The sequence below is a fragment of the Heliconius melpomene genome, chromosome 10, assembly GCF_056956725.1.
Source record: "Heliconius melpomene rosina isolate 202511_hmr_F chromosome 10, ASM5695672v1, whole genome shotgun sequence".
NCBI lineage: Eukaryota > Metazoa > Arthropoda > Insecta > Lepidoptera > Nymphalidae > Heliconius > Heliconius melpomene.
In genome coordinates, this window is record NC_140398.1 from 14,902,700 (window position 1) to 14,920,354 (window position 17,655).

The following is a 17,655-nucleotide window of genomic DNA, read 5'->3' on the forward strand; positions in this document are numbered from 1 at the left end:
TACTATAATCTATACAGGAGCCGTGAGATAAAAGGTAAACAAACCATAAAAGGTTACTTTGTAGATCACAGAGGATGTGTTATTGGAGTTAATAAATATTATAAAAATAAGTATTAAAGTAATACGCTGATAGCGCTGTAAATAATATTATATAACAATGTAAATAGAAGCTATGTAACCCTTTAAGAATAATTACAAATTTAATACATATATAGGTATATATGTACGTATGAATAACACAAATATTGACTTAACTCGATATACTTTAGTTCACTGAATATTTTCTTCGGAGAAACAATATATTATTAAATATTAAATTATAACAAGCAAAGACTCCGCTGTGGAATGATAAGAAAAATTATTGTGAAATTGAATTTCACTCTGCATAATATTCGGAAAAGGATGACCATATGACCACAAGGAATGACAGGAATAGTTACTTCCTCAGTAAATTAGTAATATTCTGTGTATTAACCGAATCTGTCGAACTTTTATTAAAAGTAGATATTTTCCTAATACACGCTATTTGATTAAAGTTTATAGTATAAAGTCCATTGTGTTCTATGTACGGAGATGAATAATAAAAACTGTTTGGTCATACGTATGTAGATCAAACATAGATGACGACCGCAATCTGCGTAGTTATTCCGTAATCTCACAGACGCAATATATTCGTAGATTTATACCAAAAAACTGACTATATGATTCTCACTAATATCTTGTTTAATAATCTCAATAAAATATATACATATATTATAATATGTTAAATATTCAAACCGAGACAAACTTGCATAAGCTTTATCACAATATATTTATTATAATTTTTTTATATTATAGTTATTTATTGTTATTTTTGTAGAAACTGAGAATTATTTTTAAAGATCTAGTGATAATATAAGGCTTCCTTGTTCTCTTGCTGAGTATTTTAACATTCTAGATGGCGGAAATTAGCAGAGATTTTTATTTAATTCGACCGTAAACTAGAAAATATTGTAATCAATGTAATAAATGAAAATGAAATATTCTGTTCCCAAGTTCCCAAACTGTGGACAGTTTGAGTTGAGAAAATTTCATTCAAGCAAATGTGCCATTGTTCGTAGGTTACGTAATCGATTTAACGATTTCCAAGTTAGCCATTAATAGAGATAAATTAAAAAAGTACTTCAAAATATTTTTGCTCTTATTTATTATTTTTTTACTTAAGAAATAAATACAAAAAAATGTACCTGCGCAAAATACGTATTAAAAAAATAAATCTTTGTTATGTACTTTTATATATACAAATGACGATATAAAGCAATACTCGTGTACAGTGGCTCACGTCCATTGACAAATATTGACCTACAATCAACAAAATCATATGTTTTTTGCATACAATCTGTCAAAGTAAACGACCTGTTTATTATATTCGCGCTAACTAGATATGCTAGCTTTATCACATATTAAACTAGATTTACATATATATTTCAGCACGTGGTGGCTTTCAGAAAACTGTATATACTCATCCATCCATCCATCCATCAGCCTTTCAACGTCCACTGCTGGACATAAGCCTCCCCTAATTCTCGTCACTCCGTCCGGTCGCGGCTGTCTTCTTAAGGTCGTCGGTCCACCTGGTTGGAGGGCGGCCTGTGCTCCTTTTGCCGAGACGGGGTCGCCATTCGAGGACCTTTCTTCCCCATCGGTCATATACTCATATGACATATATTTCTTAACTGATCGTATATTAAAAGAAAGAAAAAATATTTATTAAATTTTCATCTTTAAGTTGCTATAAAGCCTTCTTCGTTTTTCGCAAAAATTCGACACACTGGATCTCGAATGGCAAAGCTCAATGAAAAGGCACACTTTTTCTTCCGAATGGAACCCAAAACCGCTGTATTTACAACGTATACTTTAAATACTTTTATTCACACATTTTTCATATTTGGCAGTCGATATTTAAACTCAGACGAAAATAAGAAATATGCCAACTTGCATAATTAGCATTAGAATTTTTCTTTTTCTTTTTAGATGTCATCGCTTAAAATCTTCTAATATGTTCTAACTGTACACTGTCTACTGACATTTTTAATAAATAATATATTTTCTATTGACATATTGTTAATGATTATATCATTGTTAAACATTTACTTTAAATATTGAAATTGTGTGACACCTATATTTACTGTTGTAATTTTATGTTAAACAAGAAAATTTTCCTCATTGAAAAGCTCGTGTTGTCTAGATCATTTAGCATAATCGTTATTATGCGATTATTACTTTATAAATATGGACAATAATTGCCATTGGAGGAGATACGATCATAGTTTTCTTCTTTATATGTTATATGAGAACTGCCTTTTTAGCTATACATCGTAACATGCACATTGCAAGGTAGGCAGAAGGAACCTGGGAACCTAGTGTTAATACACTCCGTTCTACATTAAGACATTTTTGTTGCCCTCTTAAGGCATTGCGTGTTAAGTGGCGGAACTCAATGCCACGTTTTGCTTCGATACCAGATCGAAGAAATGAAAATAGTTAAGTGGCAATCGAACCCGCAGCCCGTCGCCTTTACAGTCGCACACTTGGGCCCCAGCGTAACGACAGGCAAGAAAAAATATGTTAAAATACAAAACTAGACGAAGAAAAATAGTATACCTAGTACTAAAAAGTTTCGATAAATCAATTTTCACACGAAGGTAGCAAATACTAAATAACGTCATATTTTTTTAAATTATGTATCTCTTTAGACTATAGTAAGTGCGTTCTAGTTTTATAAAGATTAAAAAGAAACGAATAAACAGGATTTCTTAAAATAATTGTTAAGAAAAATTTTAACATTCCACAGGCTCTATTTTAAGACCTGGGTAAAACCAGGTCTGATAATAATTAGTAGATCTTTAAGGTACTATAGGTACAAAAATTATTATTTGTTCCTTATAAATTGTAATATCATTTCAATTATTATGTTAATTTTACCTTTACAAATTTAAAATGCAACAATATAAAACAAGTTTTCATTTTGAACGTGGCTTTAATTATTTAAATAAGAATTTTAATTACATATTACGTTTAATGTTAATATTTTAATTTAACAACGTCAATAGGTATACTCGTATAAAGTGAATTGTAAATGAGGAAATAACTAAAATAATATTTTTTGTGTTACCAAATAACAAGTGCGCAAAATTCTAAATTACTTAGAAAAGCATGATAAGAATATCAATAGATATAAAGTAAACAAAGTTATTTTAAACAGCTACTTTACTTGACGGCCATGTTGCGTGTAATTCGTGACATATGACAGTTAAATTTCAACACATAGATAATAATTACTGTCATATTTTTATACAATCATTTTTAAAGTAAGAAATATACCTGGCTGAGATTGCTTTTAAGAAATAAAAAAGAAACAAAAGGTCGGTTTTAAACATTCACAATATGTTTTTATTTATGTATTTTCTGTCTTTTCTTGGGTGTACGATAAAAAAATATTATTATTGTTATAATATAAAAAATAATGGATTTAAATTTATAAAAAAATATTTTTATATTATAATTTTAATGAAAATATGTAGTAATAAAAGTAAAACTTGGACTTTGAATTGTGCGCAGTATATTTTGATGAATACCAGTCCGAGGTTAAAAAAAAATCAAACAGTAATGGTCATATTACACCAAGTAGATACTTATGCTTACGTCAAAACGGGTTCAATTAAAAAAAACTGCAACATGTATGTGTATTAATTAATTTAGGCTATTGAAGGAGCGATTGTTAACTCGACGGTTATTGGTTCGGTCCCATTGGGGGAATGAGTTATTATAAATTAATATTTTCATTTCTTCGCTCTGGTAAAGTAACAAGAAGCAATGGCTCAAAAATTTGCGGAGTGTCGAACGGAGTGTCTTAACACTAGGTTCCCTCTGCCTACACAGCTATATGCTGAATTAAAAACATATATAATATTGATACCTCATAGTTTCAAACTATTAAACTAGCAAAGGACTCTAATAAATGCTTTAACTAACACAACAACATTTTGAGATGTAACAAAAAATACGTGCGTCACAACTAAGACCGGTCAGAATTATATATTTCTACTAGAAATTTCTTCTTAAAATTAACATATTTAATATAAACAATGTTATTTATGTTTGGTCTAATCATACTGTTTGATGATTTAAATAAAATTAATTAACATGCTTCTTCTTATTAGCGGTATTTTTTCAGATTCACGCTCTATCCCGCACGTAGAGGTGTAGGCAAAGGAAAACTGGGAACCTTTAGACACCGACTTCTATTTCCCACCTTCCGCCGAATTCCGGAGGCATTGCGTGTTGTCTCACAAAAGGCCTGGAATTCTTCTTATTAATAATTTTCTTTATTTATTCTTTAAATCTAAAAAGTATATTACTTATTATTACTTTGAAATAACAAAAATATCGAATACCTTTAAAAGGCTAAATTCAAATTCAAATTCAAAATATTCTTTATTCAAATAAACTTTATAAGCACTTTTGAATCGTCGAATGTACATGTCAACAAAAAGCTACCACCGATTCGGAAGGCAGTTCTGCTGAGAAGAGCCGGCAAGAAACTCAACAGTTGCTCTTTTTAAAGTCAATGGTATATTTTACTATTACATTAGCTGGCAGCTGTCCTGCCTGACATTCAATAGACATTAATTCCATACATGCTTATCCTCTAAATATTCTTGAACAGTGTAATAAGCTTTACTTGTTAGAATTTTTTTTACAGATATTTTAAATTTTGGAAGTGGCAAATTAAGAATACACTGCGGAATTTTATTATATACACGTATACTCAGACCCATAAAGGATCTATTAACTTTGAAAGAAGTAAGAAGAACAAAGAAGAACTAAGAAGAGACAGATGCAAAAAATATCCCTATTCTCTTAATTTCTCTTATACAGTTAATTAGATATCACCTACCTTGGAAGGTATAATGAAGTTAATGTTTTGTAATGTAATATAGCAATAAATATTAACATATTTCATATTTATGTATTTTTCTCTGTTGTATAAGAACAAAATAAATTCATTCTTTTTTGTTTTTGCGGCAAACTCAAACGTTACTTCTTTTGTGGTTTGCAAATTATTATTTGCAAATTAAAAGGAGTATTCTCCTTTTATTATATTTTATTAATATGTTTCATTATTGTTATAATATATTTAGAGTATATAAAATAAGACGATACCCACCAGGGGGAATGAATTATTATTTATTAATTAATATTTTGGCACCAAAACAAAAACCCAGCGTTGAGTTCTGCGACTCAACACGCAATGCCTTTAAAAATTCAGCGTAAAGTTGGGCACAGAATACAGAGTGTCTTAACACTAGGTTATCTCTGCCTTAAATGTGAAATACAGTGTGTAGCAGATTTTTTTATTTTATTAATTGGCACATAATAGTGCTATTTATTATATATCTAATTCTTTATATGTCAGTAAATACCTGTCTATGCGTGTCGTACACTCGAGGTCCATGTCGCAACGTTAGGGACGTGCGTCGTCCTCACATCAAGGCTGCGCCCCTCTATTCTAATGAAAAATATATATATTACATTTAGATTTATATATTATAGTAAATAGAAAATGTTTTAAATAGTGTATTTTTTAACTATTTTTATTGTAAAATGCTTGCACTACCAAATGACACGAGATATGACGTCAAGTATAAACGCCAATTATTTAAATTAGTTATAATTTTAGGTAAACATTTGAGCAAAACATATAAACTCGTATGTAAAGTATATAGGTAAAATGTGCAAACACGGAAAAGTAGTGCGTTTTCTGGCACAAATATAAATATATATTTAATATTTCTAAATGTTTTTTTTTAGAATTATCTTATAAATACTATTAAAGCTGTAATGAAGTAAGCACATAGTTTGTACTCATTTAAAATTATCGCTATCGGAGTTAGCAGAGAAAGTTCTTTTGCCTCTTAGACCTCTACAAACATCAGCCACTAGGAATTTTCCTTTTTACTTCATATTAGTCCTAGTCTCGTAGATAGAAAGTGTTAACCAAGCTGAGGCCAACCTCTTTCTCTGTTAAATTTTTAATAAATATTTTCATTATTAAAATATAGAAAGTAAAGATAGGTTTCTTTATGTTAACTAGGCTACAAGGCAAGCAGGATGGCACCTTGGAGCAAATAATATGCCTGCCTATAACAAATGTAAAATATATACCGCGTGATACTTCAATGACAATAATTAAAAATGTTATATATACATTATATGAGACTGTATGTAGGTTATAAATTTAAGAAACTGCACACTATGGCATGCGTGTATTATAAATTAAAATTTATTTCAGCATTAAGTACCTATATAAGATTTTTTACAATTGTTCTTTTTATAATTTTGATAATAAATAAAAACAACCTATTAAATAATATTAATACAACCTTCTTTTACTATGAAACAATAATGTATAGTGAATACTTTGATAGCAGAATCTTCTTAGTCTTCCAGAATTGTTATTTTATTTTTTGCTTTTATATTTACTTATATAATTTCTTCAGGATATCTAGATATATAATTTTCGTTATTCTATTTCAAATTAGTCGTTCTGTGATGACCACATGACATGGATTATATTGCTTTTGTAAAATTTAACAATATCCATCACATCCGGTTTACGCTTCAATTGACGTAACACATAGAGTTAAATATTTTTAATCAATATGTTACCTGTGCCAAACATCTCTTTAAAGTATCAAAATGAATATTATAAGATATACACTATAATTAATAGTCGATATAAAAGGTAAATAATATAATAAATTATCAGTCAATAATATAAATTCATTTACAAATGCTTCAACAACCAACAGTTATAGCATTATATGTATCATAAATATCTCTGTCTATCTAATATTTCCGTTAAATCAAAAGACTAATTACATATTTATTATCTACTAGCGGACGTGCGCAGCTTCGCTTGCGTATTTAAGGGTGAATTCTAGAAAACCATAAAATATATGTTCAATTAAATATTTTTAAGAATCTAAATATCAAATTTTATAAAAATCGGTGGCGATTTAAGAATTTTCCTATACAAACTTTTAACCCCTTATTTGCACCCTTAGGGGAAGAATTCTAGAAAACAATGAAACATATGTTTAATTATATACGTTTAAGAGTATGAATTTTAAATTTTATAAAAATTGGTGACGATTTAAAAAAAACCTATACAAACTTACAACCCCTTATTTGCACCCTTAGGGGAAGAATTCTAGAAAACGATGAAACACGTATTCAATTAAATACTTTTAAAAATCTAAATTTCAAATTTTATAAAAATCGGTGCCGATTTAAATTTTTTTCCATACAAACTTTCAACCCCTATTTCTCCCTTTAGGGTTAAAATTTTTCAAAATCCCTTCTTAGAGGATGTCCAGATTACGAAAGTAAACTTTTGTCCAAATTCCACGTTTCTACGCACAGCGGTTACGGCTGTGCGTGCGTCTTACCTCAGTCAGTGAGGACAAGTCCTTTTATATATATTATCTATAATACAAGCCGTCGTTGCGCAGCGGCAAAAGGGTGTGACTGTAACGCGACGGTTGTGGGTTCGATCCCACTGGAGGAAGCGAAATATTTATTAACGTTTATATTTCCATTTCTTCGCTCTGGTGTCGTCTGGTTCGCGGTGGTGTCTAATGTCTTAACACCAGTTTCTCTCTGCCTATTCTGCTGTGTGCGGGATACAGCGTGAAGCTGATTTGATTTGATTTTGTTGAAACTACAATGTCAATCATTATTTAGTCAAATGTCAGACATCGTTTTGAACACAATAGCGTCTCTACACTCTACATCCCTATTAGCCGTTACAAGTACGACACCGAATCGTTAAATTGTTGCAGTGGAAGTGGAACCATCTAGAACCGCATCATACGATCGTACGATGTCGACGGACGTTACATCACTGGCCGACGCTAACCTTCCAGTGAAGATTTAGCACTTTTTTTTTATTATATCGCGGTTCAAAAATCTTTTTAACTAATATGGTATTATGGCGGGAAATTTAGTTTTTAGTTTTAAGTTTTTATTATGTCTCGGTTAGTATTGAGTATATAATTAAGTTGTGATTTTCATAGATATGCTAAACAAAATCCTTTATTTTATATTTGATATACTGGTTTAGGTGTAAGTTATTTTTAAAATAATGTTAAAATTTTTCTTCGTGTAGGTAATGTTTCCTATAGAAAATTACATAAATGAAGATTTCTGTTTATTTTAACGCGTGTGAACTAAAAAGCCAAATCCACTTGTTTCCAAACCAGTATTTTTTTTTCAATTATTTAACCTATTATTGATAATTTCTACTCAAAATACTAATATCTACAATGTATCGTTATAATTGACTAATATGTATATTAAATATAGAGATGTATGTGACTGTAAACATGATGGTCGTGGGTTGGATTTCTACTCGATAGAATTAATTATTTTTATATCCTCGCCCTGACAACAAAACAAAGAGTTGCATTGAAATCCGCTAATTCGGATAAAATTCGGAGAAACGAAGTGTCTACAGAAACCCTTCTGTAGAAACACTCTCTGTCTACCCTTCTGTATCGTAATACACCATGAAGCTGGCTTATTCAAATAAATATATTACCTGTACTCTACGTACTTTCTAATGAGTAAGATTAAAAATATTCAATTTCAAGTGGTTACTATCTGGTGTTCACTGGACACAGGACGCTGGTGCTAAGTGAGCTCTTTGGATAACCACTTGTCATTGTTATCTTTGCAATTCGCGAAACAGCTATCACGATAACACTTCAGTGCCTATGGCATCGCAGAAATGAAATAATCGTTTATTGTTTAAATATGAAAGACTGATATCTACATATATATCAATGCATTTATATATAAAACTGTTAGTAGTCGAGATCTGCTTGTACCTATTGGGAGATATTCATTGAAAATTATATTAAGATGTCGTTATAAATTTATAATAAAGGTAAAAAGATATAATGTAAATAAAGATAATATAATGCTAAAAATTATTAATTATTAAACTAAATTGATTTAATTTTTTTGGGTTACAATTATACTCGTACATCACATTGCATTCATGTTTACATTATAATTTTACTAAATTTCATAAGGGAAGTAAGTACCCTATAGGTTTTGATAACGCGGCGAAGTTCACACAAAGTGCAGCAAAAACAATGTATTTATTTGTACTTGATTGTATTAACTTAAAATCTTTTCTGTGCTCCAAGGGACCATACGTTGATACTTCCACGGGACTGATTCTCTTGACAGACGGATAGACGGACAAAAAAAGTAATCCTAGGGTTATATAGGGTTCCGTTTCTTTATTCTGAGATACGAAAGCCTAAAAATATTTTAAATAAATTGATTAATAACATGTCATAAACTCAATAAATTCCTTGACTTCTATTATTTATTTATTACTTGTAGAAAATTATTTCCGCGTATTTAGTTAATCATCTCAAGAACACATAAAAATGTACATTAATATAGCTTTTCAAATTATTTTAGAAGAATATTTTTAATGGCATTATTTATATTGAAGACGTATGGGCGTAGTGCGGCGTTTGACGCGACGGTTATAAGGTCTATTTCCAAACGAATAAACAAAAAAAATAATCGCTTTGGTAACAAGACAAGGTGCGGGATAGAGCGTGAAACTAAAAAAGAAATTTTAAAAATGTTAATTTAAGGCAATACCTCCAGAATTCAGCGGAAAGTGGAGAGTGGATGGTCTTAACACTAGGCTCCACGTAGACTACAGTGTGAAGTTGAAGAAAAGAATAGAAAAATAACATAAATATCAAACGGAAAACCGCATTGTTTTGAAATGTGTGTTTCTATGGGTAATACTTTATTATAGCAACTATAGAGCGCGGTAATTTTGCTGTGAGGACTTATTATTGTTTACATTCTTCTAGGTCTAAGAACATAAAGCTAATGCATAGGGCATGTAGTAACAAAAACAACTCCATTATATACAAATGCGAACAGTAAATATGATAATTAAATCAAAATATTTTTTCTTAATTAAAAAGTCTTCACAAGTCTTGTTTAATGTCAATTAACATTATTTTATTAGTCAGTGTTGCCAGTGTAACTAACATTACATAACGGTTTTGATACATAGCAAAAACAAATATTTTGTGAATTTTGATTACTTACTGGTACAATACAAAGACCTGTATAAATTAAGATCTCATAGAGATATATATGAAAAATATGCAAAGTAATTATCAAAACGATCCACTATTAAACAATAACTTTATTTATTTAATACTTTATTACACCAAAATATGAATTAACTAATAACACACACGAGAAACAAGCATAAATTAAATTAAACAAAAACGAAAAAAAAAGAAACAAATGAAAAATGGCAAACTTTAACATTGACTCGTGCTAAACATGTTTTTAAGACTATTTAAAATATGTTATCCTTAAAATTTATTACAATAAATGACATCTTGGTACAGAATTCACAGATAATTAAATTGGGATAGAATTCACAGATAATTAAATATATTTTTTTATTTCTCGTCTCTTTAAGAATATAAAATTAAATATTAATAATGATATCAATTCTCTAATACTTAGTGTTCTATGTCTAGATCGCTTAAAATACCTCTCAATGAATAGAAGGAAACTTGAATTATCCTTCATTGGGTTTTAAGCTTAAGACATGTGAGAGAACATGTGCAGGACCACATGACGTTATTCCATCCATCATTGTTTGCGGTTATCCTGTATGTTACTATAATAGATAATTTTATTTAAATTTTATTTATTGAACTAGAAAATAGAATAATATTTTTTTTAATATATATTTTTTCCAATGCATGAGAAGTGTAGTGAAACTTAGAGCTTAAAACCTCACCGCAATGGTAAACTAAGCTACGAGTGTATTATTTTTTTAAAAATAAAGATATCGCTGTTAAGTAAGAATCGAACTCATAATGTCCGTGTTAGTCTATTTCTCCTATTACTCAAAGGTGAAAGGGAAAATTATGTGCATAATATTGTAACCGCTGAGCGTAGAAACGTGAAATTTGGACAGATGTTTATTTTCGTAATCTGGACATCTACTGAGAAGGGATTTTGAAAAATTTTAACCCTAAAGGGATGAAATAGGGATTGAAAGTTTGTATGGAAGAATCTATAAATCGGCACCGATTTTTATAAAATTTGAAATTTAGACTCTTAAAAATATTTAATTGAACACGTATTTCGTGGTTTATGAGAATTACCGCCTAAACTGAAAATTATTTCATAAATATTGTTAGTAAATATTCGTATAGGTCAAGCGTGGCGAGCGTAGCCGCTCAGGTCCTCTAGTTATATTATATTTTTCTTCAGTAAAAAAATTAACAATATTGTATTGTTATAATATTTAAATAACAAATATGTACTCACATAATTATAGCAATTAGAAAAATACTATATTAATATTAAATAAATAAACATCACTTTGTATTATGATTACCTAAAGCTTATTATTTCTGTCAACGTGACTGTTTATTTAACTATCGTTGTAATTGTATCTTGAGATAATCTTTTCTGATCTCACATTAAATTATACTGCCAATATATATTTTTTAAATATATAATTAGCATAACTTTGCGTGGCAAACACAGGTGCATGTTAAACTAGCGGTCGGACCGGGATTTACCCGCTTGACTTATACGATCATATATTTAATATAATTTAAGGGTATTTAGGAAAAATTGGTCAAAATTATAATAGTATGGTTATTAATACGCTAAATAAATTGTAATTTGCTATTTTATTTGTATTTGTCGGAAAAATTATCGTATATGAGAAATGTTTGGTCACTTACTTATTTCATATCTAAGTTGGCGGAATGGACTGGTTTTTCCTGGGTAAATACCGATGACATGGGATATCAGAAATAAAAAGGATCCTATATTTTCATCCACAACCTCCTATAGCCGGCGAAAAAAATTGTTAATGCCAGATTGATTGTTTAGATTTGTTTGTGTTTTCATATCGTGTAAATAACTTTGATAGAATATATTTATTTTAAAATCGCTATGTTTTATCACATAAACGCTTAAATATCATGTATCAATAAGTATAAATATGCAAAATCGTAAAACGTGAAAAATATATAACAATAGTAAGAGTAAAAAAATATAATTAAAATACAAAATTTACATTAAAATTAATAAATAAAAAAATATATTCAATTGCTTTATTTTTATGCATTTCCCGCGTTTAATGGCGTAAATAAAAAAACATTTCTTCGCCCTGGTATCAAAGCAAAAAGCGCGGCGTTGTATTCCACCAATCAATACACAAAAAAGTGCTTCGAAAAATAGTAGGGAGTGTCTTAACACTAAGTTTCCTCTGCCTACCCTGCTGCGTGCAGGAAACAGTGTGAATGAAGCCGATTTATTTATAAAATTTTACAAACTTGAGTTTGCAAGCATACGCACTCATTTTACTGGTATTTGAAGGTCCTGCAATACAAAATGCAGCAAAAAGGATCTATAAAAGCTTACGAATAGTGCATGTAAATATCAAATAACTAAAAACTGTCGTGATTGAATAATTGTTTTTCCGTCTATGTTAATGCGTCATATTATTTTGACTTACGTCAACTATGGGAAATTCATACAAACAAATTTCAGTTGCAAATTGTTTAAGACAATAAAATTTAAAGTGTAATAAAATGTATTATAGTATGTATATATTATATATATTTTAAAATATATACAGTTATATTTATTTAATTAGAATTTGTTTGTTAAATTAAATTATTTTTTTTAGGTATATCTTTTTTATAACTAGATTATATACTTACTACGTCATTCACGAATAACCTTTTATCTATTGCGAATCAATGCTAATTCAGATACCTTCAAATTAGACATAAATAGATCGTTATATTGTTTTATATATGGTAAGTATTACCATAAGTGTTTAATACACATACATTTAATAAATACTTTAGAGCTTCCTTATAAAAAAATGTTTGCTTAAAACTAAAGGTTAACTAACGATTTCAACTATTTCTGTAAAGGATATTCTACCTAATTATCTTAAAATCGTTTCCGGAAATCCGATTTTAATAAACGTTTTTTTAATTAGTTTTACCTAAATAGTATATAGGCTACCTACTTACTTAATATATTTTATTATAATAACATACATATATTGAACAAAAAGGCCAGTGCTGGCGCAGAAGCACAATTAAGTGACTGTAAACTCGATTGGACGGGTTCGATCCCAACTCGAGGAAATGAAATATTTGATATGTCTGTTTCTTCTTCTGCTGAAAATAGTGAACGGAGTGTCGTAACTGTACATCCTCTGCCTACACTGCAGAATACAGCAATTTTTATTGAACAAAAACAGCTTTTCCATTCGAATTAGCAAATACACGAGTAATATTACTAATGAGCTACTTTAAATAAATACCTATGTGAAAATTATTTCTTAGGAAAGCATTTCATTCGACTTATTTAAATTGTGTTTGAATGACTTATTCGTAGCAACTGTGAAATGTACTGTAGTTAAAATTATTCTATACATAACAAAGAATAAATAATAAAAGTTTTAATTAATAAAATGCTTGTTTTTTATAGTTTTCCTTTGAGTATGGTCCTAAATAGTTTTTAATGAGAAAAATAGAAATATTTACGATCGTTGGCATTACACGACTGACAGGCGCGCGAAGCCAAAAAATCGTATTGATACTTTCAGACTATTATTTTTGTTATATAATGCTTAAATATGTGTTGTTTAGATGAAACTTAAATTATAATTGTAAGAGTCGTGAGAAACTAGAAATAATTCAGCTCTCTAAAAGCACTAAGCGTAATACGTTTCACACAAATTATGTTTTAAATACCATTATATAAATATACATTAAGAAAGAAAGAATGTACATAATGTTTAATTAATATGTGTTTTTTTATGTTAAGCATGTTAACTATTTACCGTAGGACAAAGTTCAGCATTATAATCCTATTTAACATAACAAAGGAAACGGGTCAGAAGGTCTGGATTAGCGTAGAATAGGCGAAAGAAATGATTTTACCCTCAATCGTTCTTAAGGACTGTCGGCAAAGAAATTATACTTTTTCTTTTTTTTTTCAGCTTCGCTCTGTATTCCGCAAACAGCAGAGTAGGCAGAGGGATCCTGGTATAAAGACACCTTGCTCTCTATTTTACGTCGAATTCTGGAGGCATTGCATTTTGAGTGGCGGAACGCGCTTTGCCCTGACACCAGAGCGAAGAAATGAAAATATTAAATTTTCATTTCCTCGAATGGAGACCAAACAACCAGTCGCATTTACAATCACTCACTTGTACCCCTTGTTGACTTGTACTCACTTGTGCCACAAGTCTCTTGGTATACTTCATCATTATATATATATATATTTAATTTTAATCATCAAAATATAAACCACAATAATTGAAATATCTGAATATTGCCCAGTTTTTTGCTTATAAGCATCAGCGGAACATAAAAATTTTAGAAGTAAAAATTCCGTTTTTCGCTTTTCTCTTCTTTCATGAAGCTCTAGCAATCATTGCTTGTACTGGGGATTGAACTCACGATCGAAAGTTAAATATGATTCAAATTCAACAAGACAGAGTCAATAATTAACAACTAATGAAAAGAGAACACTTACTATTTATATACTGATATCTAATTATTTACTAATCAAATATGCATCTACGTGATAATAGCAAATTTAAATATGCAACGTGATTTTTACTTATTTTTATCTTTAAAGATATATTGTTTAACACATTTTGTATGAACATATGTACATATATGTACATCGAGATGACTATTATAAGAAAAATAAAAATATTTTTATTCGTTTTGCATGAAATATAATTTCAAAGAAATAAACATTTCATATTTTTTATAATATCTATCTATACTTCGATGTTATTTACATAGATCTCATAGCGATGTCTCTCTATAATTTATTAAAAGATCTCGGACTTTCTAGAACGATTATCAGTTCATTTTTAGCACGTATTTCGAAGGCGGCATTAGTAGGATCTTTTCAAATTTGATTAGGTAGAGAGGGAAGCGCGAACAGTGGAGGTGAACGTAAATGCCCATTTTAAAGGGGCCCCTTAAACCAACACTTGGGTCGTAAGTCCCAAGCACTCTCCAAACTTCTCTCTCTGCAACGCGATGGGTCCGGCACCCACACGGTGAATCCATGGATTGCGAAGGATTTTCTTCTAGTATTCATTACCAATAGTAGATATTCTATCAAAATTAATAAAGTACTTATTTAATAATATCAACAATTGGAATCGCTGTAAATTTGCGCATGGTTTTGTAATATATTTTGCTGCAACGAAATGCCCGCCATTTCTACATATTATGAAGGAAACGATGCATCCTATTTGATCGTTTAAGTGACGATATATGAAAATTAGGAATTGTTCAGAAAAAATATAATTTAAGCGCTTAAAACAAAAAATAATTTAATTTATTATATTAATAAAAGTCTTCATATAAATAAAATTGGTATGTTAGCTATGTAGATTTCTTTATAATCTAGGTATTTTTATACAATCTTGTGTAAGAAGTATAGGAATAAAGTGAGTTAAGTACATGTAAATATGTAACACTCATTATATTGCTTATACAGTATAATACTAAAATGATAGAACTAGTCTCATCATTACTCCAATTCTTTTATAAGAAAAATATCTCTATAAAAAATAACTCAATTATATAAACTGAGTTTATTTCAGAAGAGACAATAAATTGGCAATTGATATTTAAATGAATAATTAAAAAATATGTAAACCTAACCGGAAAAGCAAGTTTAGTTAAAAACTTAGTGTTTTAACAAAAAAATGTATTACAATTGCTACGACCGTGAACACTATCTAGCGAACTGTGGTGTCATTGAGCATCACCTGATATGCAATTACATCATCTGATACCACAGTGTTCTGGTAATCGCATCTTTTGTTTTAAATAAATATAAATGTTTATTTTAATTTATATAAACATTCCCTACTTTACATTTATCTACATATTTTTTTTGATGGGTGTAAATGTTTTTTTTGTTTTGGGTGATTTTTTTTAAGCAAAATTTCTGGACTGGGCACCTGAGCTGAGTAGGTACTTAACGCCGTTAATTTTAAAAAAATATTTCATTTTCTCGAGTGGGGATCGAACCCACAATCAATCGGCCAGTCACTGTGGAATGATAGAATTCTAATGTCCATTCATATCCTTTACTCCATAATATACCTATCATTAATGCAAATCTTAATTAATATAACATTCCTACGGAAGAATGCCATTAATATTCTCTCTATCTTAGTATTAATAGCCCATTGTAGGTAAATGTTTTATTAGTTTTTTAATTAAAAAATATTACTCGAACAAATATAACGCTTTTCTAACGAAACTACTCTATAATCAATATGTAGTGTTAAAATATATTTAAGCCGATATCTAATAAAAAAAATGTATTTAAAGAAAAAAGACCAAATTGAAGTAAGAACAGGAGGAGACGCAACAACTGTATACTGTACCATAATATACTATAGTATAATATAGTATTACTCATTCACTTATATTTTATAGCCGATATAACATCTTAACCTGATCTCGTGCGCCGTCCGCATATTTAAAGAGCAATCATTAGAATGCAATTCTAATTCTTTACGTCATCGTCGATCACGAGATAACAATGTGCTACGTGTTTTTTTACGTGTTGGTTTGTTTTATTGTAAAAATTGGTTATAATTGTCATCGGGGGTGTAACTCAGTGGTAGAGTGTCTGCTTCGCATGCTGAAAGTCCTGGGTTCAAATCCCAGCTCCTCCAAGTTCTCTTTTTGAATATTTTATTTCTATTTATGGTGTGTAAAAATATTAGAATGACCCTTGCGTAATCGGTTAACATTGTGTTGTTGCTATGTGCAATGAATTTTAATTGTTAATTTAAGATTTTTCTAGAACTTTGTTTTTTAATTTAATGTGCAGAGCAGCGTCATCTATGTTTTAATAGAGTTTTATAGTAGAGCTTTAGGATCTTTACATACAGCGCCATCTGTGAGTCGTAGTTAACACTTATATTATTGTAGATACAATAACTAACTACTAGGTCTAAAGACATATTAGGCTTATTGTAGGATAATTTCGCAGTACAAAATGACTAATAAAAGTTCAAATACCTTTGTTAAACTTCAGGCTCACATTTTTCTATTAAATATATTTAAATTAGTTATAAAAAATATTTTAATGTAAACAAAACACAAGTGAGCAAAAAAATTGTTATAAATTTAATTTTAATTAATATCCGAAATAATCTTTATTCATATTATTATCACTTAATATATTATACCTAAAATGTTTAAGTGTTATTCATTATTAAGCCGCAGGGCTTCAATATTAAATAATTATCTTTCTTTTTACGATTTTAAAATTCAGGAAATCTTATAATTTTTTCTTCGAATTGCATATCGTCGGCTTAGATTGTAAATCAGCAATTATTTTTGTTTTTTTTTGTACATTTTAACACCGTTCGAAAGTGTTAAAAATTTAAAAAAAAAATTATTTTATTTCATTATAGTCGAGAATCAATTTTAGCAATTGTAAAAATCTTCT

At 29.3% G+C, this 17,655-nt stretch overlaps 1 non-coding gene across 1 annotated transcript; it reads left to right on the forward strand.

Annotated features, from left to right (window-relative positions):
• The first annotated feature begins 16,801 nt into the window (after positions 1–16,801).
• TRNAA-CGC (transfer RNA alanine (anticodon CGC)) lies at positions 16,802–16,873 on the forward strand. Its single transcript has one exon. It is a non-coding gene; the product is annotated as a tRNA-Ala (tRNA).
• The last annotated feature ends 782 nt before the right edge of the window (positions 16,874–17,655 follow it).